The sequence below is a fragment of the Helianthus annuus genome, chromosome 1 (assembly GCF_002127325.2).
Source record: "Helianthus annuus cultivar XRQ/B chromosome 1, HanXRQr2.0-SUNRISE, whole genome shotgun sequence".
NCBI lineage: Eukaryota > Viridiplantae > Streptophyta > Magnoliopsida > Asterales > Asteraceae > Helianthus > Helianthus annuus.
In genome coordinates this window covers 43,543,374-43,571,116 of record NC_035433.2, presented here as the reverse complement: position 1 = coordinate 43,571,116, position 27,743 = coordinate 43,543,374, and positions in this window count along the sequence as shown.

Here is a 27,743-nt window from a genome sequence, read left to right as displayed (position 1 = left end):
TAGTTTGTCCGATCCAATCATGGTATAAACCAATCCTTTTGAATCATCATTCAAATTCTTCTTGGATTTTGTGTCTTTTAGATATCCATCATAAAGATTTCCTTCATCTTCATCCTGTGATTCAGACTTACCATTCAAAACACTATCACCCACCTTACATACCACCTGTGAATCATCAGCATCATCAGATTTGGTGTAAGTCACATCGATACTTTCAGGTAATTGGTCAGCTATGTTTAAACCCTTTGCCACCTTTTCCTCATCATAAAAAGTATAATTGTCTCTCAATGGTGGTGGTACCTGATGATATTCTGAACCAATACCCTTTTTACAATCATTAGTATCTTTGTCATCTGGTGTGATATTGAAAATACGTTCGAGAATGTACGAAGAGTTATGATAACTTTGAAGTTTTGTAACAATCTTTTCTTTTTCAGCCAAGACTTGTTTAAAATTAGCAATTTCATCAACACGCTTGTTTAATTCAATTTGCTTTTCTTTAAACTGTCTTTCATACATTTCTTTGGTTGTTAAAGTTTCAGACAATCTTTGATCAAAACTTTTGACTTGGCTCTTCAAAGTATCATAAGCTTCTTGTACTCTCTGACTTGACCATTTTAAAGAATCATACTGTTTTTATAACTCTAGAAACTTAGATTCTTTCTCAATGCAATCAACACATTTTGTGTCACATTTTTCTTTCAAAACCTTATTTTCTTTTTCAAAATCATGACATTTCTGTGTTAATTTCTCAACTTTTAATTTTAAACTTTGATCTGTGTCAATCCTTTCTTTACATTTCAGTTTTAAAGCATTTTCAAGTTTGTTCATTTCATTATCTTTTGTTTTTATTATTTCTTCTTTTTCAGTACAGGCTTTGCACTTTTCAATGCAATTCCTGCACTTGTTTTCCTTTTCTTCAACCAATTCAACATTTGATAATTCAGAAGATTTTATTACCTCAGTGATTGACACCTCGGCGTGCTCAGCTGCCTTTGTCTCCTGTATCTTCTCAACTTTTTCTTCCATCTCTTTCGGCTTCTGTTCTTCCTCAGCTTTTTGATTCTCTTCACCAACAAGCTTTGCAACAGTCTTTACCTCTTCAATCATCTTCTTCAACTCTTCTTCAACTCTTCTTCTTTTCTCTTCTTCATCTCTACCACCTTCGGTAGACTTGCTTCAAAGACTTCTCTCAACTTGTTCATCAACTCTGGCAGATAGCTTTTATCAGAAAGCCTTTTCGTGTTGAAAGTTCGCTCACTTGGAAACACATTGGTTACAGCATCAAAATCAACTTTTGACGGATCTACCACTGGATTACCCTGTGGGTCCAAGTAACACTCCAACTCTTCATTCCATCTCTTGGCTCTCTGTGCTTCTTGAAATGGTTCATACAGTTTGCCAATCTCCTATCTTGCACTGTCTCTTCTCCACCAGGTATCATGATCATCTTTTGCAACAAATGCATAACCAACAGCATCGTGTTCTGGAAGAACTTCTTTGCTCCAGTCATAACCTTCATCATCATAAATGACTGCAAGAGCCCTTGATTTTTCTTCCTGCTGTTTCAACCTTGGTGATTCAGACTTATTTTGATGGTAAATCGCTTTCTTGTAATAATCTTCGTTGAACGGGTTTTCAGAATCATCAGCAACATACGAATTTCTGCACTCGCGCTTGAAGTGACCTTTTTGTTTGCATTTGAAACATGTCACTTTGGATTTATCAAAACCCAGTTTGGTAGATGGCCCTCCAATTGACTTCCTCCCTGTAATCTCCATGAACCGCTGTGCTCGACGAACTGCACTGGCCATGCACCATCTGATATCCATCAGTTCCATCTCCTCAGGGTCTATTTGATCATACTCTTCTTTTGTCAAATTGGTATTTCCAATCTTCCCTGCGACGAGGCCTTCATACGATTCCAGTACAGATGCTAAGAAAACCATCTGTTGTTTTGCTGATTCTTCACTGAAGTCCTGCCCATTCTTCAAATCGATTGCGATATTACACTGAAATACATTCTTTGAAGTAGATTGGTCTGAAGTGTTTGAAGAAGAACCACTGTGAAAACCACTGTGAAGACTTTCATTGTTGACTGAGTTCGAACTTTCTGCAGAAAATGCTGTTTTTGGAGAACCAGCATTTGGTATATTTCCTCTGTAATAAAGCTCCACATTCTGATGATAAGCTGGACTGTTGACTTTAGATCTCTTTAACTCCAAATCATGACTTTCAAGCCTTTCAATCAGCAAATCAATCTTTAAATCATCTGGCTTGATTGTATTTTTCAGCATAAGAGCGAAATATTGCCATTCTTGATCATTTGGCAATGAATCAAACAATTTATCCACCATCAAATCCTCATCATAATTGATTCCATGTCTGGTCAACTCCATTTTCAGATGTCCGAATCTCTCTAGCATTTTACAAACAGATTCATTTTTCATACAGCTGAATAAATCAAACTCTCTACGCAACAACTTCTTCTTGTTTTTGACAATCTCATTACTCCCAATACACTTTCTCTCCAATGCTTCCCACAATTTCTTTGAAGTTTTTTCTTGTTCAAGCAATGAGATAATATCCTCTCTCACCGACTGTTTGATCAACGTTATCATTCTGTATTCAGCAACAACATTCTTTACATCTTTTTCTGAAAAATCTTTCTCCTCGATTAACTCTCCTCCTGCTTTCTCTGGTGCTTGATATTCAGTTACTAACTTTAACCAACTCTCAGGAGCGAAAGCTTTCACCCACCCTTCAAACCTGTTTTTCTACCAATTATAATCTTCGACTTTCATCAACTTTGGTGGCTTCTGTTGGCTTCTGTACATGTTTTCGAACTTCAGATTATCCGAAATCTCTTTTGATTATTCTTTCAACTCAGATCTTCTATCTGACGATTCGGAAGTGAACGCATTGTAAAATGTATTGTAGAATTCTTCACCATTGTTCGACATTTTTGATCACCTGAAAGTCAATAATCTGGAAGCAAACAAACAAACTTAATCAGTTCAAACAATATCAAGTAATTTGAAATATACTAACACTTGATTGTCGTGAAAAAATCTTGACACTTGAACGAAAATCAGATTGAACGTATGAGCGAAACCAAATTGGACGAATGAGCGAACCACCAATTTGACCGAATAAACGAATCTCGATTGGACCAAATAAGCGAATGTCTAAAAGCGAACCACTTCAAGCAAATCTACTAATGTTCGTACGAGCGAACCAGCAACTATCCAGATAAGCGAACCGAATGAGCACTTGGACAAATAAGCGGACCAAGTAATTTCAATCGAGCGAACCAGTTAATGTTCGTAAAAGCGGACCAGATGGTGTCATACGAGCGGACCAGTTAATGTTCGTAAAAGCGGACCAGATGGTGTCATACGAGCGGACCAGTTATTGTCGTACGAGCGGACCAGATGTTGTATGCTTGAGCGGACCAGGCTTGTTCGATTCGAGCGGATCTACCTGAAAAGCGGACCTACTGTGCAATTTCAAGCGGACCTAGGCTGTTTTTGGAGTGGACCAGAGTCACAAAACCGGACTGAACATGTTAATTCGAGCGGATCTCCGATTAACCGTAAAAGCGGACCTCAGTTTTTAACCAATTTTGACCATTTTTAATCCGAATTTTAACTCGAAACTTTCAAGGGTTTGTTAATGTCTACTAATACATGTCCTGTGAAAAATTCGTCCGATTTTAACCGTGGAAACTTGTCCGAATAGAAAAAGAAGGTGTAGAAGACAGAAAACGGATCAAATTTGAACTGAACTCTTCCTCCTGAGCTCTGATACCACTTGTTAGACCGTCGTTGACCCTGAATGAGTCGATCAGAAGAGTCGTTTATCTAATTCAAAGGCGGAATCGATGAATCAGACGCTCAAACTAAATATAATGCTTCTTGTATTAATTCTGACAATGTTTACAACATGAAGCAAATCGGCAGCACTTCGTTACACAATCAGGTCCGTGCCAAATGAAACAAACATGCACCTATTTATAGTGTATCAGGTTCGCTTATGTGGACTGCCCTAAAAGCGAACCTGTAAGATGTGTGTGGTTCGCTTATATGGACAGTGTCCATATAAGCGGACCTCAATGCTAATTCACCACATTTCGTTTCTTGAACCTCGTGCACAGAATATTCTAACCTATCCTAATCTATTACATGAAACAAGACGAAGTCAATAGACGTAGTGCAGTAACAATTGATAGTCTTAAAATGTTGTTACTTATAAACTTTACGAGTGATTGCAGAAAAAGTCCAGACTACGATCCCGGAAGCAAAGTCTGAGGGGGAGTCTGAAGACAAGCTGAAAGTGAGGATGAGCTTGTAGCTGGAAAGATAGGTGTCGATCCCTAAAAGCACGGAAGCTTGTAGAAAGGGGGAGCCTGCTGATGATGAAGATGTTGATAATGAAGCTGTTATTGATTAAGTCAATAATGAGATTCTGATGAAAGAGTCAAAGAGAGAAGCTGATCAAAGAAAAAGAGTGATGAATACTTACATTGTTACAATCTGATTGAGAAGGCAAAATGATCAAGACTGAAGAGGTGTCATAACATAGAATAGTCACTGAAGACTTCGTCAATATCCGAGAGGGAGTCTGTTAGTGCATTACGTCTATTGACTTCGTCTTGTATCATGTAATAGAATAGGATAGGTTAGAATAATCAGTGCACGAGGTTCGAGAGTCGAAGATGAGTGGTTATACAAAAGGTTTCGCTCATATGAACAATGTCCATAAAAGCGAAGCTATTTGTAACAGGTTTCGCTCATATGGACAGTCCATATAAGCGAAACTACTCCCACTATATACAGGTGCATTGTGTTGTTCATTTGGCAATGGATCTGGAACTTGTAACGAAGTGCTGCCAAATTGCTTTCAGGTTGTAAATGTTGCTAAATCAATCAAAGAAGCATTATAATTAGTTTGAGCGTCCGTTTCACTGATTCCGCCTTTGAATCGGATTCACAACTCTTCTGATTGACTCATTCGGGTTCAACAACGATCCTACAATATATTAATCATTTAAAAAATTGTATATTAAAAAAAAGTTTTCTAAAAAAACTATAGATTTTTAAACATGTAAAATACTATTAAGTAAGCAACTGAGGATTCTAAAAAAATATTATCAATAATGGGGTCTTCGGGTAAGTGGACCCACGCTCATGCCAAGGCTAACTGCTCTTTCATCGTCCACTTTTCATGACACTTAGGAGCTCATGGCTCTTCCTGTTGCTTTCTAAGATGTCTCCACGAGGATGACGTTTTGCGGGCACCAGATTGGATTTCGGGAACAGGTTGGCTTTCTTGGGTATCGGGTGGGAACATAGGATACATAAGAGAAATAGGAGACAACGGTTGTGACACATACTAGCCAAATGCGCGAGGATACATGTAAAGACCCCTCATTAAAATGAGTTAGGGTGTTTGTTGAGGTTATGGTGATTGCATGTCCCATCTTGGTGAATGCTCGGTCGGTAGGGTTAGCATTCGGCTTCGATGGTGTTGGTGTTGATGGTCCATGGGTGTTGTTGAGTTGTTGTGTAACGTGGATTATTCAGAGAAAACACGTTCAGGTCGTTATTGAATGGAAACATGATGAAGATAATGGATTATGAGAGATGGTTTTTATGTAAAACTGATGGGTGGAAGTGGTTTGTTGTGTGGTAAAAACATGGGTTGAAGTGGTATTTTCAAATTAAAAAAGTCCTCTTTTTTTAAAGATCCATTGACTTCCTTTGTTTAAAAAAAAAAGAGTCGTTGCTCAACGGCTAGGAGAATAAGGGCCCACCAGACATGCTCATCATCGCATGTTACTGGACTGGCAGGGGAAGAATACCCCCCCAATAACGCTGGTGGTAGGGGGAGCTATTGAATGAAAATGGCTGAGGTGGCAGAGGGGAAAACTCCCCATACCGCGTAGTCTAAAAATATCAAGTCATATGTTAGGTCCATTTAAAAAACCAATCTACAATTTTATAACTTAGCCCATTAGGTTTAGCCCAATACCCATTTTATTTAAGTAAATAGATAAATAAATAAGATAATATTGACTCAGTGAGTGGCAACACATCAAATGACGGAAGGCAAGGTCTTGTGAATTCTGATCGTCGTTCTTCAATCACCACTCACCGCAATCGTTCGCCAGTCACCACCATGCCATCGTCCTTCAATCACCATCACGCAGCTCCAACTCGCAAGGCTCTGTGGAGCGGTGAAGAGCTCACTTTAGGTATGTCATATGATTATTTGGCCCTAATTTTCAATTATTGATGTTACTTTAATCATTGTTTAAAAAGAAGAGTTGACATTACATATTTCATTAAAGCCTAAGGGCCACATTTATTCGGGCGCGGATAAGGGACCTGAATTCTCAGGACAGGCCCTGCGACCCAAACTGTAGGTTTAAAATCGGGTTATAAATCTATACTTTTGAAAACAGTTTAAATCCGGTTAAACATGACCCAGATCGGTCAATACCTGGGTTCAAACTAGTCGAACCTGATCCTTTAACTTTCTTCAACCGGGTTCCAACAAAAACTGGTTTCAACCCGAACCTGTTTGGCAAAAAAGGGGATGTGTACTGTTGATTACTTTAGTGTAATTGGATTGACTTGTTAACCAAAGTTTATCTTAGGTTCTTTTTGGTAGCCTCCTAATGATTCCATTAAGAGGCGACCCCTAAATCAGTTAGTATTATGTGTGTTTGGTTCACCAGAAGAACATCTCTAAATCAGACAGCAAGCCTCTTACCTATTAAGTTATATAATGATGTTGAATGAAAATATTACCCCTTTGCCCCCTCATCTGTGTTCACAACCCTTACTGATTCATTACTTATTGGCGCACAGATTGTCAAACAACCCCTTAATATACATCAAACAAGTTAGGAGAGAATGGAGTTGATGCTTGTATGAGTTTATTACGATTATAAGTATCTGGGAACTTCCTTGGTCCTTAAAGGCGAAGCTCCTAAGCAATGGGGTTTCCAAGGGGGCAACGCCCTCTTGGAGGGGGTCAAGGGCAGCGACCCTAAGAGCAAGGTCCAAGGGGCGGCAACCCCAGGCTTGGGTCAAGCTGATGTATTTTGTTTTTACTAAATTGCTACGTTAAAAATTCCCTTTATGGTTTTCTTTTTCTTTTTTTAATTGTTATAAAGATGGTTTTAAAAGGGGCATTATCCTATACCATGTAAGTTAAGGATAAAGCTCCTCGCTTATGTGGTGACGCGATAAAGTCACTATGGGCTTTATCTCACGCCCTATAGCCTAATTGTGTTTATGAATGCATACTTTCACATAGATAGCCTGAAAAGGATGAAAGTGAATGATCAAGTCTCGACATAGAAAATCGAGTCAAAGCGTTATGTATTATACACACGCATATACTCCGTTTTTAAAATTTAAGTTATGATCCTGATTACTACCCCGCTTTGAAATATCAATGGTGTTTATGAAAGTTATAAAACAATATTACTTGTTTTTAATCCGTCAAATATTATGTCACTTGTTAACTTTTGAAAAATATGTTTATAACTATTTTATCACATAAGATTCGAGCAAACAAACACATTCATCATAACCATGGTGATCTTGCTTAACTCATAGAGGATTTCGCAGATTTCGTGCAGAACCACATTTAACAATAAAATCCAAATTTCTCCACAAAACTCTTCACGTTTAAAGCAGTATTCAAGTATGATTATGAAACAAATATAAGATTATCACATTTTATAAACATCAAATTTAGGATCTATCGTCCATACTCTACTTGTTGAATTGAGATATTAACTCAGCTTTCTTCCATGGGTATATTAATAGTAGACGAGTTATCCGCAATATTCATGGGCTTATGATTGACGAGGTGTAGACAACTAAACCTTCCCTAGTCAAAAAGGAGATTTTGGGCTTCTTTAAATGGGCATTCAAGGAAAAAATCAATGATAGACCAAAGCTTAGTTGCCATGATATAAAGCGTCTATCGTAGGAGGATGCGGCGTCCCTGACAGTGCCTTTCAGTAGTGAAGAGATTAACAGTGCAGTGTTTGAGCGTGGGGCTGACAAAGCTCTTGGGCCAGACGGTTTTAATTTCAGAATCATCAAAAGGTATTGGAACTTTTTTTAGAATGATTTTTCTAACTTGTTAGCTTCTTTTTACAGTAAAGGTACTATCTCGGTGAGGTGTAGCTCATCCTTCGTAACTCTTATCCCGAAAAACAAGGATCCTGTGGGGCTGAAATATTATAGACCGATCAATTTAATAGGGGTGATAAGCAAAACTTTCTCAAAGATTCTGGCAAATTGGCTCAAAAAGGTTATCGGGAACATCATTTGGGAAAATCAGATGGCGTTCCTTAAAGGAAGGTATATTCTTGACAGCCCTTTGATGTTAAATGAACTTATCGCTTGGATTAAAAAGATAAAAAAACGGCTTTCCTGCTTAAAATCGATTTTGAAAAGGCTTATGATAACGTTTGCTGGAAGTTTCTTTTGGATATCATGGGTCAAATGGGTTTCCCTGACTTATGGTGTAATTCGGTTGAAGGGATTCTTGCTTTGGGAAGTTTGTAAGTCCTAAACAAGATCCGGATCACAGTGATAGTGATTGACAACAACCAAACACCTATTGAGTAGGTGTTTGAATGGTGAAAAGTAAGAAAACAAGATGAAGGTGAAGATTCTAGACAAAGACCTAATCAACTAGTGTTGATTTGTAATCCCACAATGTTGTAACTAATAATGCTCCTGGATATTCGGATTGAAGAACAATAATCATAAGACAAACACAAGAAGAATGCAAAATGCCTTAGTCCAAGAACCTTCGAGGCTTAGGGTTTCAAAGCTTCATATATATAGAGCTTGGCTACCCAGCTTATTTATTAAATACATTGGGAAATTAATACGCCACCACTGAACACAAACTATACAAAATATTTAGGTTTGGCCCCTCTAACTTTGTCTAACTATTACAAACAGCCCTAAACTATAAAACTCAAGTACCAACGATCTCAAAATGGTCTAACAATACCCCCCTAGACCGTTGCGTACTTGAGAGTCTTCAGTCTTTGTCTTGAGCTTCGGGGCTTGTTGTTGCTTCTTCAGCATCCTTTGGTGGTGGTGTTTGATTAATAGCAGCTTCACTAGTTATTAATGGATCCTCCATAGTGACTTCATATGTGGATGAAGTCGGAGGTGGTATCACTTGAATGTCTGATTCAGATGAAAGATCCTTGTCTTATGGAGCAGGTGATTGACGTTCAGCTGGTTTTCCAGCTTCTTTCTTCTTTCGAGCTTCGTCATGCTCCTTTTGTTCTTCAAATCTGAATAAGATCTCCACCATCTCAGTCTTTCTTTCTCTAGCTTTTTCCATAGCTTTTTGGAAGAGCATTCCTTCCTCGAGGTATTCATTTCCTGTGATTAGGTCTTTTGCTGTTTTGGACACTCTTCGCCTTGGTCGTCTAGGTTTAAAAATAGTAAAACCTCTTATACATGCGCGTAGCAGGAGTCTTTCAAAATCTGCCCTGATGCTGCTGTGTGTTGGATTTATCATCTCTAGCATTCCCAGTTCACGAGCATCCCACGCAGGTAAAGTTTGCATGTCAAGATCAGTTCGAAGTACTGAATCACCCCGCCTTTTCTTTTCATGATGAACATTCCCTTCAAATCACAGTACTTCTATTTAATGATTTTCTTGGTCACTTCTGTCTTTTCAATAGTTGCGACTTGATAGAATTTTGGAATTTTCTCGCGTTCTTTCTTGAACTATTTGGGGGTGTTCTGGGGCAACCTCTTCTCCTCCATCAGTCTCACATAACACATCCTCCTCGAGCCCCCACTCAACAAACTTGCAAAGCATTTTGTAACGAACTCCTCCCTGTTTGATCCGTCTCATATATTTTCCCCCAAGAGTCTCTCAGGGTTTTAGTAAGCCTTTTTTCTTTTCTTCGACCCCCCTCTTCAATAACTTTCTTCTGCTTGTCTTCGTGTTCTGCAGCCTGTTGGGGATCTTCTTCAACATCTTGTTCTACGTTTCTTTGTTTAGCTTTGGCTTCCCTTACACTCTTTATGTACTTCTTGTATGCTTCAAACATTAAAGGTGTCTTTCTTCTTTGTACATCCATCGGTACCACATAACCCACTCCTTTGTCATCAGCTCAGTTGCCTGTCTTCCTGGTGGGAGCTGGATTTTGTATTTGTCTTTGCTGCTAGGAACCTTAGGATGTTGATCATTGATAAGTAGTTACACAAATCTTGGGTACATCACCTTTATAGTCTTGTCGACGTTGGCAAACATGCTATAAAATATTTAACCCGGATATGTTGAATGGCTCATTTGTGCACAATTTCAGCATTGCTGCTGACCATTCCAGATTCAGACTGTCATAACCACCCTTTAAGTGTGAGAGACTCAAAGAGAACACATGCAGAACATATCTCCAATCCTATGTCACCCCATTTCTCTTGATCTCATTTCTAAAAGTTTTTGTATTCTGAAACATACAAATGAGCTAAGTGAGATCCAGATTTCAAAATGAGAAAGTTAGATAATGCTATATTTATAAAGGATAAAAGTAGTAATGAAAGAAATACAAATATTCACAAAGGCGCAGTCAATTACGCAGGTAAGAACACTACATATTCTTGGAATTTAGATAATTACGTCGGTCAGATTTTGTTAATTACTTCGGATTATATACAAGTCCTGATTAATACTCTTGAAAATTTCCAATTTTCTCGAAAAGCATGCCTTTTTTTGTTGAGATTCATGCGAAAGTGAAAAATAATTTTGAGAAAAATGAAAAATGGGCAATCTGGACACCGAAATCTGTTTTTCGAACCGAGGAATTCCTTTTCATAATTTTCTTTTGTTTGACGCTCCATGACTTTCCTGCAAAAGAACATACTGGTAACACTTGTTAGTTTATTGTTTTTATTTTTGTTTTTGACTAATCGAGGCACAAGAAAAACTGTCAGTACGTTTGTCCCTTTAAATCCATGCATCCTTATTTCAACGTGCTTTCGGTGAACGTTTTATCATGTTTTGGTAACATTGACAAAAATTGCAATGGCCCCACTCAAGCTATAGAATTATAACATTATGCCCGTGAGTCCCACGTCAGGACATACCCCCACGATTAAGGTATGCACAAAGGTTCCTCATAAAAGTTGAGTAAATTAACTTCGTTCGTTTAAAAGATACAAGATCAGGGCATTGGTGAACAGGTATGCACTTCCGTAAAATCAAAGAGACCAATGTTTACCTGACCAGGGGAGGCAGATACCTCGTTTTGGGTACGATTACTTTTGAATGGCTCTTTTAGATGAGCTTTTTCAATGTAGGGTTTTTGGCCTCTTTGACTCTTTTGAAAAGATATCATAATCGTGTCTAGGTCTGCATATATCTGGATGCAACAGAAGAGCGTCTATGATATCCCCATATGATTAGTCAATATAAAGACCTGAAATCTCGGACTTTGGCAATCTGTCAACGCAAGATTTAAGACCATTAAGCTATATGCCGCAACGTGTTACCCGCAAGATGCACATCATTGTGGGTTTCCAAAATTTTGTGTGGACTTTATCTATTGTCGCCTAATCTCAGTTTACTCGACGATATTACTGAATCTACTGACACGTCGTTGCTTGGCACCCCGATACTCCTTACTTTTCTGTTTTCAAGAAAAGACAAAGTGTTAGCAGTTTTCTATCATTTTCCTTAACAGATTTTAGAAAGAGGCATCAAATTTTCTTTTTCTTTTTCTTTTTGATTTTCTGGATAACTTCCCCCCTAAAATTTCATTTTCGTATGTTCATTACCCGAAAAACGAAATTTTAATTAACATAAAATCTTTTTGGTGGGCACCGCATTAAGGTACTTGTTTTACTTTAAAAGAGTGTTTTTGTTTTGTTTTTTTAACACCATAATAAAAAAAACTAAAGGATAGAGTACGTTCAGACGAGGATAACAGCAAAGTTCATTTCTATTCAAGGAAATTGATCATCTCCAAGCAGGTTACCAACTATTTGAAACGAGTTTATATTGAAAGCTTTTATGAAGATGTCGGCTCTCTATTGCGAGGAACTGAGTAGTCAGGCTTGAGAAAGAGACATTCTGCATCGTTGAATAAAACTGATATTCCTTTGTCACAGACTTGTGATACGCTTATAGGATTGTAGCACAATTCTGGGCATAATTAACATCTTCTAGAGTAATTGCATATTAAACGACGTCTCCAAGTCCAACTATCTTTCCACCTTTTTCATCTCTAGCAAACGATACAAATTCACCATTGATGAATCTGAAGTTCTTGAGAAACTCCTTCAAACCCGTTATATGCCTAGAGCATCCACTGTCTACGTCATAAATGTACTCCATTAGCATTTAAAGCCATTTCTGAATTTTATTTTGTTATACAACAACCAATAAGAAATATATACAAGTTAGTTAGATTTCGGAACCCAGACTTGTTTTGTTTTTAATCTATCATGATTTTGTATGACAACATCTTCTTTTCCTTTCCAAAACAAGTTGTGTTAACTAGGTTTTTGACTGATTCTTAAAATTATCAAACTGCTCTGTGAAACTATTGGCAAAATTTTGTTTAGGTTCAGAAAATTTCTTGCTTTTGCAATGTTTCGCAGTATGTCCTAAATGACCACAGCGAAAACATCTTTTGTAATGAGCCTTTTTCTTTCTGGAGGTTGACGTGTTGGAAGATGATGTATGTGATAAGAGTCTTCAGTTGCATGAAGCGTTGTCTGGTGATGCAGTGCAGCTTGAACTTTTGACTTTCTTCATTTTCTTGTCAATGCGGCTTTCTTCTTCTAAGCAATCTTATCATTATCGGTATCTGATGAAACATCCGATTCTTGATCTTCACTTGACTCATCTGAACCTTGATCCTCACTTGAGCTTCCTTCACCACCTTCTAAAGTTGTGGTGCTTAAGTCTTTCCTGCTGCTTTCTTCATTTAGCTCTTTCTCTGACTCTGATGTACACGTGTGAGATGGAACAAATTCTGGAACTTCCTCCATGAGGAATTTTCCAATTCTGTTTTGTTTCAATTCTGGAACAAACATAGGAGGTTTACACACAACATTTTCATCACAAAAGCAGAATTCAAATCAAAACATTCAACCACTACATTATCGTGGTTGTAGGTCTTAGGTTTAGGCACATGCCCATTACAGTCATCCCGAATAGAAGTTTTGTTTGCCTTATCACAATTCCAGGCGAACCAGTTAACTGTGGAATAACTGTCGCCTGAATATCCTATCCCTATTTTAGATCCTCCACAGTCCTCATCGCACACATCTTCCCCATGCTCGAACACATTTGCGTTGCTTTCAGAAATGTTAGCACCATTTTCATAAGTGACATTTTGAGCAATTAAATCATTTTCATCAGTTAAATCGTTATCAGGATGAGGAGATGGCATGGGTACATAGTTTTTGCTGTGAGGAGGAGGAAAGAGTTTTTTTTCATTTCCAAGCTTATCTTTGTACCCGATTCCATCCTTCACGTATGTCGGTCGTTGGCAATTTTTAATATCAACCAGTGCCTTTTTGCTTACATTCCATTTATCGATCGTAATTTGCAATCTATTGTTTTCATTTTTAGATTTATCTAATCTTTCTGTTAAATCATTTATGACAAAACCTCTTCTGAAAACAAATTATGTTTGCACTTCAGCTAAGGTTGAATTCAACTTTCACTGATATGCAGCTTTGTTTTCTTTTGATTCTTTGTTAAACTGCAAAACCTTTTCTTTCTCTCTAGTCAGGTCACAGTTGAGGGAATTATAATGCGTCACTACGTTGACACATGGTTGGGAGCATACTTTAACTTTAAACTCATAAGGAATCTTGTTTGCCAAGTCTTTCTCCTTCTTTTCCTTGCTTGATTTCACTTTCATGGCCCTCTTTAGTAATTTTTTCACTAGAATGTGAGGCCTTTGCAGAGTTTGCGGAAGCATTGTTGAAGTTCGATGCATTTACAGCTTGTGAGCTTGAGCCATTGGAGGTTATTAGGACTAAAAATGCCATGTTCTTGGAGCATCAGCAGATTGGACAGATTTCTGAGAATATCTGACTTGGTTCATTTCTCTTTTGGTGACATCCATTTCAAAAGATTTTAGGGTGTAAATCAGATCTGATATCGTGGTTGGATTCATATTGTTCAAGAAGTCTCGTTTGATCATCATACATTGCAAGCTCCATTCTTTTGGAAGTGAGTCCAAAAGCTTCTTGATTGCAACACGGTTAGCAACAACGTTTCCAGCCTTCTTCATTTTCGTCAACATGTTAAAAAATCGACTAATGTGGTCTGACAGACTTTCTCCTCGGATACTTCCGAACATGTCGTATTCTTTTTGTACCATGTCTCTCTTGTTCTAAATCTTTTCTCCGTTCCCTTCATAGTAGTCAAGTAGAGCCAACCAGAGTTCATGTGCGGTAGTGTATGTGACACCTGGCTATTTTGAGCCTGTACTGTACTAGTGTGACACGTGTTATGAATAAATGAAGGCACTAGATTATTAAATATGACATTAAGATAAGGTATTTGAAGTGTTGGTAAATCCAAACTTTGTTAAATATTATGGTGGCAATAATAAGATAAACGCTTATCGTGTAACGAATAAAATGTGAAACGAACATCTGTGACCGCCCGGATAATGTTAAAATCCTAAAAAATATTCCGTTATGATTAAGGGTGTATATCAAACACCTTCTAAAAATTTGAAAGATCTCATTCAAATTCCATTTCCAATTGCTTTACAAAACCTTTTGCGACCCAAATAGCTTAGGGTGGGCGGGGTGCTATCAGGGAATGATTGCGGGGTGTTGGGTTGCCGCACGGGAAGGGGATGCCGGTGTTGGAGTGGTGAGTGGGGAGGGGTGTTGGCGGTGAGTATTCACCGATGTGGGAAGAGAAGATAGAGATGAGAGAGAGGGAGTTAATAGTGGGTCTCAACCCCTTTCAACCAATCACACGTTTCTTTAAATTGTGTACCACTCTTCATATGTTTGAGCACCACTAGTAATTAAGTGGAAAATGAGAAGTGAAGGGGGTAGTTGACATGGGATCAGATTATTGGGTAGTAAAAGTATTTATCACTCCCCATTTGAAGAGCACTCCATCCACCCTTATATTGGTTACCTTGTAATTTTAACCATCTAAGGGGCTGTTTGGCTAAAATTATTTAACTCAAAAAGCACTTTTTGTGAAAATGACTTATTTACTTATGACTTTTTGAGAAGAAGTTTTTAAAAAAGTGTTTGGATAAGCTTATTGGGTGGGAAAAGTAAATAAGTCAATAAGTTGTTTTGTTAAAAGTGTTTGGCTTAGTTTATTCATATAAAATTACCAAAAATGACATTTTAAAAAGTTGTTTTGTGGAGAAGAAACAAGCATGTATTAGGGTAGAGGGTATTTAGGTAATTTGTGGATGAAAAGTAATAAGCAGATTTTGAAAAGTCCCAATCTCATGACTTTTCAAAACTAACTTATTTGCTGCTTATAAAAGTCATTTTAAAAACACTTATTACTTTACCCAAACAGATTTTTTGCTTATTTGCTTTTAGAATAAGCAAATAAGTTATAAGTAGCCCAAAATAAGCTTACCCAAACAGGCACTAAATCTACACTATAAGGTTGATGGGTTTTGTTAAAATAAATCTCTCTCTCTCTCATGAGTAACATAAAGTGATCATCACGGTTACACCATTAAAATGGTTGACTAATTTGCTTGAATAATAATAATAGTAGTAAATTTCAAGGATTGTCCTCTATCATTATAATCATTTTCAGGCGCTGTCCTTTATGTTTAAAATTGACGAGTTTTGTCCTTTATGTTTTCATATCATACACATTTTGTCCTTTAGGCCTAACCCAGTTAGTTTTTTCAGTTAAATTTGGTCATGTGCTTTGCACATGAGGGCATTTTTGTCAATTCAAAGGTTGCAGAAGCTTTGAGCTGTAAATCTGCCGCTGAACTTACCTTTGAATTGACAATAATGCCCTCATGTGCAAAGCATATGACCAAATTTAACTGAAAAAACTAACTGGGTTAGGCCTAAAGGACAAAACGTGTATGATATGATAACATAAAGGACAAAATTCGTCAATTTTGAACATAAAGGACAGCGCCTGAAAATTGGTATAAAGATAAAGGACAATGAAATTCAATAATAATAATAATAATAATAATAATAATAATAATAATAATAATAATAATAATAATAATAATAATAATAATAATAATAATAATAATAAATAAATAAATAAATAACGAGAAAAGTAAACAAACTTATATAAGTTAACATACTCGTTATAATCTCACTTATTGCGAAAACGATTAATAAAGTGGGGTGTGATAATAACAAACATTTTCTTAATTCACAGAGATATATTGGTTTTTTTCGCAAGAAGACCCCTGGCTTTGAAAATAGGAAATTCATAGTAATAGCTAAATGCAAAGAATGACAAGTTTGTAATTAATAAAGATTAAAAAATGTAAGTTGATAAACACCTAAAACAAACAATGTAATTTACATTTGATTAAATGAATAAACTTTTAACACTTATTAAAAAATGTAAGTTGATAAACACCTAAAACAAACAATGTAATTTACATTTGATTAAATGAATAAACTTTTAACACTTAATGATATTTTGGCAAAAATATATTTGTTTTCTTCGTCATTCCTACGTATCCACAACAAAACCAATTCACCTAGCAAATCTAAACTTATCAAGGTCAAAATCAACAAAATATTTTGTGATGTCTAAATTCATGTGTAAATATACGATAAAATTCAGTTAAGTTCTTTTATATTGGCATGTGAGCGGAAGTCATTCATGTAAACTATCATATTAGTTCACATCATTTATTTATATTTTCAGATTCTCGTGTGTATAGTAACTAGTAAATTAATATCTAACGGTTTCACATAATAAGACGACGGGGTGTTAGGTTGGATTGGGACGGCGGAATGCATTTAACGCTGGCTAGATCACACCCGGCTAGCGCTGGCTATGGCGGTGCCCCGCTAGAGTGGGGATTGAGCCTCGCGTGACATGGTTGGCATTAATTGGCTAGTATTTGATGACCGTTGGGCTACCGTTAGGCATAGCCGTTGGCCAACGGCTATTTAAAAAAAATCTTTTAATTATTATCTATACAAACCAAACATTTCTTACTCATTTTTACCATCCAAAAATTCAAAAACCACTATCAAACTCCAAAAAAATATATATATATAAAATGGATTTTTCAAGTTCAAGCAATTCGTATGATAAATTTGTTTTGTCATCCTCATCCGACGACGAGACGGAATTATTATTATCAGCGGTGTCGTATGAAGATGAATGATTTTCTTTGGTGATGTAATGTAATTTTTTATTCTAGTTATTTAATATAAATAAAATGTGTTTTTAAAAATATTTACTAAATTTTATGATTAATATTAAAAAAAAAAAAATTAGGTGTCACATGGCACCCCAACGCCGCCTAGCCAGGCCCCTTTTACACCCCACTTTTTTGGTGTGGACTCCTTTTACACCCCACTTTTTTGGTGTGGACTGATAGAACTACATCTGTCACGTGTCGAGCAATACCCCCAACCCAAGCCCCTCCTCATCCCATAGTGTAATATACACTATAATTCTAGTTTGTTTGATTTATGGTTTGCCAATCCTACAATTTACATCACCAAGGAGGTTTAGCAGCCACCAAATTTGCATGATATGTTTCCAGTTAACAAAAACAATAAAAGTTGTAACGAAATCAAAACATCAAATTATAAAAATTAAACAATGAAATTATCACAAGTCACTACATATTACAACAACCATTCCCCATTTGATCATTTGATGTTTCTAACTAACGAGTATGAAAATATAACTTGGACCACTTGTGCACTTCAATGAAGAAGATATTATACTCGAGGTTGGTATGGGCTTGCCTAATGGTATGTGTGAAAAAAATGAATGTACGTTTGAAAACTGCATGAATTAATATTTGATATAGACAAATAAAATAGGGGGCATTTGACATGTGATAAAATAATATTGAAAAGAAAGAAATAAATGCTACAACTGTTACAAGAGAAAATTTACAACTACCAAAATTAATGCAATGTCGATCTTGAAAATTATAAAATGATTAACTATTTAAAAAATTAAACTTCTTGTAAGTCTATAGTCCTCGTCATAAGCCTTTTGATAATTAAGCATCTAATTTAACCGAGTACAATACGCATAAGTGTAAAAACCGAATCAAACTTGAACGACAATCACGAGATCAAAATCACAACATAGTTAACAAAGTATGGCCTTATTCAAGCAGCACTTTGGCATCCTTTGATTGGTTACAGATCCATCGGATAGGTATTGTACCAATGATCAGGGTTTCGTACACTTTTACGTAGCAGTCATCAGGGTTAAGGGTTCTGGCATTAGAAGGACAGAACAAGAGAGAAAGAAGGATCGATTTCAGATCGAAAAGGTGCGAATGCTTCTGTCCCAGACTGGCATTTATATAGCCCACCTGGGATTCCCAGGAGCGTCGCGGGAGGAGACAGGGTCTCTCCTGCGTGTCGCCAGAGGGGTCCACCTGGCCTAGGCTGCCACATGTCTAGTATAGACCTGACACGTGGTGCGACGTCGTGACACGTGTCCCTAGACGCCTTTTTCGTCTAATCGCGCATTTTTCTTGATTTTCGTGCTGATACTTATCGCGTATGCTCGGGTCTTGATCCCAATTGGTTCGGTTTTTAATTGTGAGTCTAATAAGGGTACTTTTGTGCGGGTTGGTTCATCAACTGTCAAGTTTAATTAACCGCTAAGTTTTCTACGCACTTGGGGTTTTGATTACGGGTTTATTCGGGACATTTTGGATTTTATTGAACTGAAGACTCGGGATGTTACATAAATAAACACGCAGGGTTCCTAGATTAGCCGAAGACCGGATAGAATGTGGTTTATACCCTTCCGAGTACAAGGACTTGTATAATATGGGTCAAATAACCGAAAATTCTGATTACAACTGATTTTGAAAAGTTTTGACCTGATTCGGCTAACTTATATATATTATGCTATATAAGTTAAGTGTACGCACATATGCGGCACCAGGTAGTTGAACGTCCATAATGCCAAAACATATATTATAAAGTTATTTTATATAAGAAGTCTTGTATTTTACAATTATTCATCATGATCCATTATTAACATTGTTTCTGAACAAGCATGTATGACTATTCTTGGCTAAACTTATTTGTATGCTTGAGTGAAGATGAAACTTGCTATGAATTAGATATTTAATTTTGAGAAAAGTGGTGTGTTTATTTTTTTTTACATTTCTTTCTACCGTCTTTCTTTGTTGATGATACATTGTTTCTCTGTTTTGGTATTTGATCTTGTCAGTGTACTTGATAATTTAGCGGTCTGAAGTTCATTAATTCACTCATGGTGTGTGAAAACCCATAAATTGGTGAGGGGATCCTAAGAATTTCATTGGAGTGTGTACAATCAGTTTAACCCTTGTTAATCCATTTGTGTTGTTGAAAAACACACATCTTGCAAATAGCCTTTGTTTATCAAATTTCCCTACAGCGTGCACGGTCAATATACTAGGCTTCAGAATTGAGACAAAACTTGGTCGCCTGACATCGCGTGCCTGGTCTTTATGGTAGGCTTTAGCACGAACCTGGAGTTGGGAAACTCACGTTAAAGTATATACGTCTTTATATGTATTCTATTATTATAACTCCACCTATTAAATAAAGAACAATCACCTCTATTAGCAAGAAAAAAATGTTCCAATGAAGTAGCACAGCCCCAAGTAGGGCGATTGCTTCGACATATCAGCAACAATGTTACCAAGCAATTATGTCTCTGATGGACCCTTAACAGGATCACGACTAGATAAATTGCAAGGTGATAACGTTGTAAAAAAGTAGTTAGATGTCTATAATCCAGACCTTGTGGTGACATAATCAATAAGCAATAGGTTAAGGGTTTGGTAACCTATGAAGGAGCCATTCCAAAATAACATCAATTAATATATTTTGTTAACTTAATAAAAATGCGTCAGCAACCTTATTTAGGAACCATGTATTTTAATTTGGTTTACCACACCACCGAGCTAATAATGTGACATTAATTCATCCCAAGTGGATTTCATCCCAATTAATATCTAGTGTGATTTGATATTCTCCATCAATTTGTTCTTACCCCCTTACTTTTTGTCTTGTATTTTATTGTCTTACAAACGAAACAAAAAACAATTAACTAAACTAGTTGCTAACAAAAGAAAAGCTGAATAGTAAAGGTCGTGTCCTTTGAGTTCCATACTTGGTTCTTGCCTGAACTTTACTATATCACAGTAATGATACTTGCCTGTTATATGTGCTTAGTCTAAGTAAAAATCATTTCTTACAAATTTAAAACCATGATAAAGTATTCGAAGTATAACCTAAAAATCTTGCAAACACATGCACATCAATGTTTTAGCGTTGTTTTCTTGGAAACGACAATTTTAAGAAATATTTTTTTAGTTACTATCCTAGCTTGTATCTTATTTTTTCCATTTATATTTTCTTTATTACCAAGGAGAGTATGATCTTACGTTCTGGTTCTAACACAATGAAACCATTGTTCACAATAGATTAACAGAAAAGGCTCGATAAAAAATGGCACTCAACAATATCGACAACACCATCTCTAAATTTGCAAAACCATCACCTGACACCTTGGATCTAGTATTACTAGACTCGCCATCAATTTCGACCACATGGAAATCAAGTTCCATGTTTTCTACATGATCCAGTCATCATGCACTTTTCATGGTCTATCCGCAGAAGATCCTCATTCACATATCACAAATTTCCTTGATATTTGTGACACTTTCAAATTGCATGACATCTCAATCGATGCCATAAGGCTTCACATGTTATCTTTCTTACTAAAGGATCGTGCAAAGGCATGGTTAAACTCTCAACATACGAGATCTATAACCATGTGAAATGATCTCGCGTAAAAGTTCATCTCGAAATACTTCCCACCTGCCAAGACTGCTAAGTTGAGAAACAATATCACCACTTTCCCTAGAAGATGGTGAATCACTATATGAGGCATATGAATGTTTCAAATACATACTTCAAAAATGTTTTCGTCATGGACTTGAAGTTTGGCTTCAAGTTTCATCTTTTTACGATGGGTTAACTAACCAAATTCGTCAAACTTTGGATGCCACTACTGGAGGAATCTTCAGAAACAAAAGGCCACAAGACTATGATCTCACTGAAGAAATCACCATGAACAATTACCAATGTCACAAACCAAGAGCCAATAGAGGGACGAGGCAAGGCATATACCAGGTTGATGTTGTTACTTCACTCACCCATCAAATTTCCTCAACCAAATAAGCAAGGCACAAATCAACACCGTCACCGTATACTTTCACATTTCACCACAAGATGGAAAAAAATCCTACCATGGAAGCCAAACAAGTTGACTTCAATAACACTAACCGCCAATAAAACAACCCATACATCCACGCGTATAACCCCGGATGGCAGAATCACCCAAATTCAGTTGGAGGGAGCCTGGAAACAATTCCCAGCCTCTCGGGTTTGGGCAACAACAACAGAGACAACTTTAGCAGAATTTTCAGCCAAGATATCAATAGTAGTTTCATGGTACCAACAACAAAACAAGCGGTTACAACTTCAAGGAAATATTTGCAAAATTTTTGGCTGACTCCCAATCACACCACAAGCAATATGAAGAGTGATTCTGTTTCTATGAGGTAGATCTTGAACATTAAAAAGCTTGGCTCCAGACTATTGAAAACTAGATTGGAAAAGTTGCAATTTTTTGACTGAAAGACAACAAGGAAGTCTCCCAAGTAACACCAAAACCACCCGAATGAAAACCGTTAGTGCCATCACCCAAGAAAACAACAAAGTCTACCCGATCCTCCTTACCCATCAGTCGTCGAAACTCATCCATATCCACGAGCCACAAATCAATAGAGGATGCAAGGAATCGTCCCAACACCAGTGCAAGAAATAGAGTCTTCAACAAAATAGAAGGTAACTCAACCAGTCACTCCTAACGGAAACAATGCCCCAAGTGGAAATCAAGATAATGGTCCACCTTACCCTGGACGGGTAATGAAACAAAAGATGGACGAGTTATACTAAAAGTTCACCAAGTTCCTCTGCCAAATTCATGTGAATCTACCGCTCTTAGAAGTTGTTCTGCAAATTCCTAAGTATGCAAAGTTCCTATAGGATTTTCTAAGCAATAAAAAAACCTCGAATAAGAAATCAAGGGAATAACAAGGGAATTTTCTGCAATCATTAAGCGTAGCATTCCCCAGAAAATGATTGAACCTGGATAATTTTCTATAGAAAGCTCATTTGGTCAAATGCAAATTACATATGCTTTAACCGATCTCTAAGCAAGCATCAATCTAATGCCAAGTCACTTCTATGAGAAACTAAATCTTGGATCACCACATCACTCCATGCTTTGATCAAATTAGCTGATGGATCGGTAAACAACCTGACAGGATAATTGAAAACCCATTAGTAAAAATAGGTTAATTTGTTTTCCCAAATGACTTTGTGATCCTAAATATGGGGGGGTGACAAAAATGTTCCCTTGATCCTTGTATGTCCATTCCTAACCACAAAAAGAGAAATGTTTGACATAACTGAAGCGGTTCTGAAAAAACTTTGTATTGGTAATGAAGAAATAAACTATACCTTCAGAGGCAAGGAATATTTGTCTAATGACCCATTTGACATAGCAAATTCCAGTGACACTCATCTTGACTATCAGTTAAAGAAGGCTAAAGGACTTAAGAGTCCCCCCACATGTGAGAGTCAAGCAGGGTGGAAGCTTAATGACACAAAGTGGATTGACAGCTACTGGGATCATCGGCTAGAGTAGACTAGGGGAATGAACTACATCAAAAGAGGGGGGGGGAAGTTCGTGGAGATTTAAAACCATCCCCATACAATGGAAGTATGAATAACACATTTGGGGTGCACTCAAAGACCTGTAAATAAACGTGACTTTACAAGGGAGGTAGCCAAATTTGAATAAATTGAGAAGTTGGAGCATGCCGCAGAACTTATTTATGGACCGCTTGTTTGATTTCCGCACTTACTCTTGATTATATCCGCCACCATGTATGCCTTCTCAATACTAGGACTCAGTAGTTTTTATTTATTTTCAGTTTTAGTTTACTAATAATCTATCTAGTTGTGCCAACTGTTTCTCTCTCGATAAACGGTGGCCTGTTGTTATATTTTAGGCGATTGAGGGGATCGAACCACATTTTGCACGCTAACCTGACCGAGGGAGTACTAGTTTCTTTACCCTTTCACCAGCATATTTCATATCATTTCATGCATTAGTACATTGAGAAAAATGCACATTTCAAGAGTGGGATCGAAAATAAAATAAGAACACTAGCTTTGTTATCTCATCAAACTCTGCATTTTTATCACCGTTTTTCAAAAAATTAAAATTTCATGTGAGATAATGAAAATAATGGTAGATCGGCCAAAGAGATGTGGAGGTCTTGGGCTAACAAAATTGGATGTTTCTAACAATGCGTTGTTGTTAAAATGGATATGGAGATATAGATCGGAAGCTGAGTCTATGTGGAGGAAAGTCGTTGATGCTATCCATGGTTCCAAGACAAGATGGCAATCGGTTCCTTGTAATCCAAATGTCCGAGGTGTATGGAGCAAAATTGTTAAGTGTGGGTCTAAGCTAATTTTGAATGGTTCGGCTTTCAACGATTTAATGCAAGGGAAGGTGGGTGATGGCACGGCGATTAGTTTCTGGATAGATCCGTGGGTTAGCCGAATTCCTTTAAAAAGTGCTTTTCCGGCTTTATTTCGTCTCGAACAAAACAAATGGTGTACGGTTGCAGAGAGAGTTGGACAACAAAATATGGCGGGTGTTATGATGTGGGAGTGGAAGGCTTATCCGAATTCAATTCAAGAACAGGAAGAGCTGGTCGAATGTTTTCGTTTAGTTGCTGGCACCATGTTATCTAATTCCCAAGACTCATGGACTTGGAATAATATTCCTATCCAAAATCTGGCTGTGCACGATACAAAAAAAGTGGGCTAATAAAGATGAAGTGGACGAGCATGAAGATCATTTTAAATGGTGTAAATGGGTGCCGGTGAAATGCAATATTTTTATGTGGAGATCTTGCTTGGATAGAATTCCCACGAAACGGGCTCTAAGTAAAAGAAACATATGGGTCGGCGATCTTAATTGCTGTTTATGTGGAGAGAGCGAAGAAACGGTCGATCATGTTTTCACCGCTTGCCCTGTGGCCGATGGTGTTTGGTCTGGGATATCTCATTGGTGCCACCTTCCTCCCTTTTTCTTTTTCACAGTTAAGGATATCCAAAACTTAGCGGGTCAGATGAACGTTAATGCAGCCAGAAAAGACATTTTACATGGCATTCTTATCATTACTTGTTGGAGATTGTGGAAGGCCAGGAACGAGAAGGTTTTCAAAGAGACGAAAGTTAAGTTTAATCAGATTATTGCCGATGTTAAATCGCTTAGTTTCTTGTGGTTTAATAGTAGGGCTAAGAAGGATAGGGTAGAATGGAAGGATTGGAAACGTTTTTCGTTTGATGTAACGTAAAGGTTGTTGGTGTTTTGTCCCCCGTCTTTCTCTATCTTGGAGATAGTCGGTTTAGGTGGTGTTTAATGAAATTTGCTCTTAAAAAAAAAGATGGAATAAAGGGGTATTATGCATAAATTTCGCAGTTTTTTCATAAATTTAGAATTTTATGTAAGATAAGGAAAATAATAGCAAGTGGACTAAAAGGGTATTATGCAAAAACTTCACATTTTACCCCATTCCATCCATTTTCAAGTGAGTACTTTGAGCCTTATTAGGCATTATATCTTACATATTCACTTGTTAATTCGGTTGAAATAAAGAGTAATTGTATCTACGACAGTTAGAACTTTTATGACTTACGCATTTCAAAGACCATGAACGAGGTAATCATATGGAAATGAACGAGGTAATCATATGGAAATGAATGAGGCACCTAGAACTATCACCCATTTTACGTTCTAAATACCATTTCTTTTTTTTTTTACTTACCAAAAGTTATCCCTTAGACAACTCTTTTGAGACTTAACCTTTCATTTCTATCACACCATTACCATCTATATCTCGCTTTCCTGGTAACACCAAGGAATAACCAACTTAAAGATAGTTTGGGAAATCGTTAGTTTTGGAATATCAAAGTATTTGGCCAACTGCTTCAAGAATCTTAACTTATCTTACAAAGGTCGATAGAGATATCAAAGTTTCTATCATCATTAAGCACCAGTTATTACCTTAGGTTTCTCATCTTGTAAAAAGATAGAAGAAATAAAAAGTTTAAAATGATAATAAATAAAAATTTAATGTTTTTGACGCCAATAAATAAAAAGTTTTTGACATATTAAAGTTTTTGATGCCATTGCATCAAGAGTAGATAAACAACTGATCCTATTGTATGCTGTTAGGCAAACACTAGCCGAACGTTTCAAGAAGAAAGGATGGTTAGAATGTTACCTGTGGAGGATAATTAGTCAAAAAGCTGCAGAATTGTGTTGACGATATGACCTAACCAATAAAGAGTTATTAGTATTCTTCCAACTACTTCATCAAGGCCATCACTTAGTTTCCTAAGATAGTTTTACCCTACCTCAATCCACTTTACCTTACTTCACCACCATTCAACAAATTTCACTATCCTTACCTAAAGTACCAACCATTAAAGTCCTTTGATTCATTCATTTTTACCAAATTAGTTGGTGTAGATCTTATTTTCACACAAACCAATGACTCACGCATGTCAATGGAAGTCATTTAGGTTCACATGTAAACTCTCGTATTAGTTCACATCATTTAGCTATAGCTTTAGATTCATGTGTGTATAGTGACTAAGTCTATAGGGTGTGGTCATGATTCTCATGATCACTATGACCCTCCACATCACTACCATGTCACCCACTTTTAATCTACAATCCAAAACCACTACTAAGGGTGTGGTCATGACACAAACCACTATCCCCTTATTTATTTAAATTTATCTTTGTCTACAGAAAAAATAAATAATTACTTGAAAATGGAAAGGAGGACCATGGTTGTCGTGGTTTAATCCTTGCAAACCATGGTGGATTAGAGAAGGGGGTGGTATAGCCGTCCATTCATGTTCCTACGTGACGAATCATATCCAACCATGACCCCAACACCCTTTAGGTTATAGGGTGTGGTCATGATCTTTATGATCACCATGACCCTCTACGTCATCACCATGTCACCCACCTCTAATCCACCATCTAAAACCACTATCCTAAGGGTGTGGTCATAACTCAAACCACTATCTCCTTATTTATTCTAATTTATTTTTGTCTAAAGACAAAGGAAAGGAAATCATTAAAAATGGAAACTAGGACCATCGTTGTTATGGTTTAATCCATGGGAACCATGGTGGATCAAGCAAGAGGATGGTGTAACCTTCTATTCATGTACCTACATGGCAAATCATGTCCCAACCATGACCACCATACCCTTTAACCTTAGCCTAATGCATTAATTTTTTACATAGCCGGCCCTGGGGGTGGGCGGGGAGGACCACCGGCCAGGGCCCGATATTTCAACGGCACATTTTTTTATGAAAAAAATCCGATATGTATATGTAAAATATTTTTTTAATAGGGTACACTCATACAAACACCAAGATAGGCCGCCTTACAAAACTATTCTTATGGTTTAGATTAGTTATTAACCCATTTGGCATTAGGTTTAGACCTTTAGTGAGCATAATACCTAATTTCGTTAGGGCCTAAGGGCACATTGTTTTCAAGCTCAAACAGAATACACGAATTCTCAGGACCGGCCTTGATTTTTTAATTACCATAATAATAAACACTATGATTCTAGTTTGTTTGATTTATGGTTTGTCAATCCTGTGATTTATAACACCAGGGAGGTCCAGTAGCCACCATATTTGCATGATATGATTCCAACTAACAAAAACAAATAAAATGTAACGAATTCAAAACATCAACTTATGAAAATAAATAAAACAGTCACCATATATTCCCCATTTGACCATTTGATGTTTCTAACTCTATCAAGTATGAAAATATAATTTAGACCACTTATGCTCTACCTTGACGCAGATATTTGAAGGGGTATGGTCTCAGATCTCGTGTCAGCACGACCGCGAGTGACCATTACCCTTATCAAAAACCTCCACCAGCAAAAACTTATCTGTCTCCATGCGTGCACGCGCGAACACAGCGGTCAAATCCAATCGGTCCAGTGATGGAAGAAGACTTGCCTTGTGTATGAAAATGGGTGTACGCATAGCGACGCGGCCTAGCACCGCATCCTATTAACATTTTCGTCACGACAAGGGATCTGGACAACAACAACAGTCACCATAAGTGGCGATGCGGCCTAGCATCGCATCCCGCAGTCTTCGCCAGAGTGGGAACACAGAAACAACAGCGTTACCACAGGCAGCGATGCGGCGCGGCACTGCATCCTGCCCACGAGGCAAGTGGGACTGACACCACAGAGCAAGTGGCACCAATGGCAGTCACCTGTCAGCCCTTACGTGAGCAGCAGACTGACACTGCAGTAGGACGTGGCTTCACCT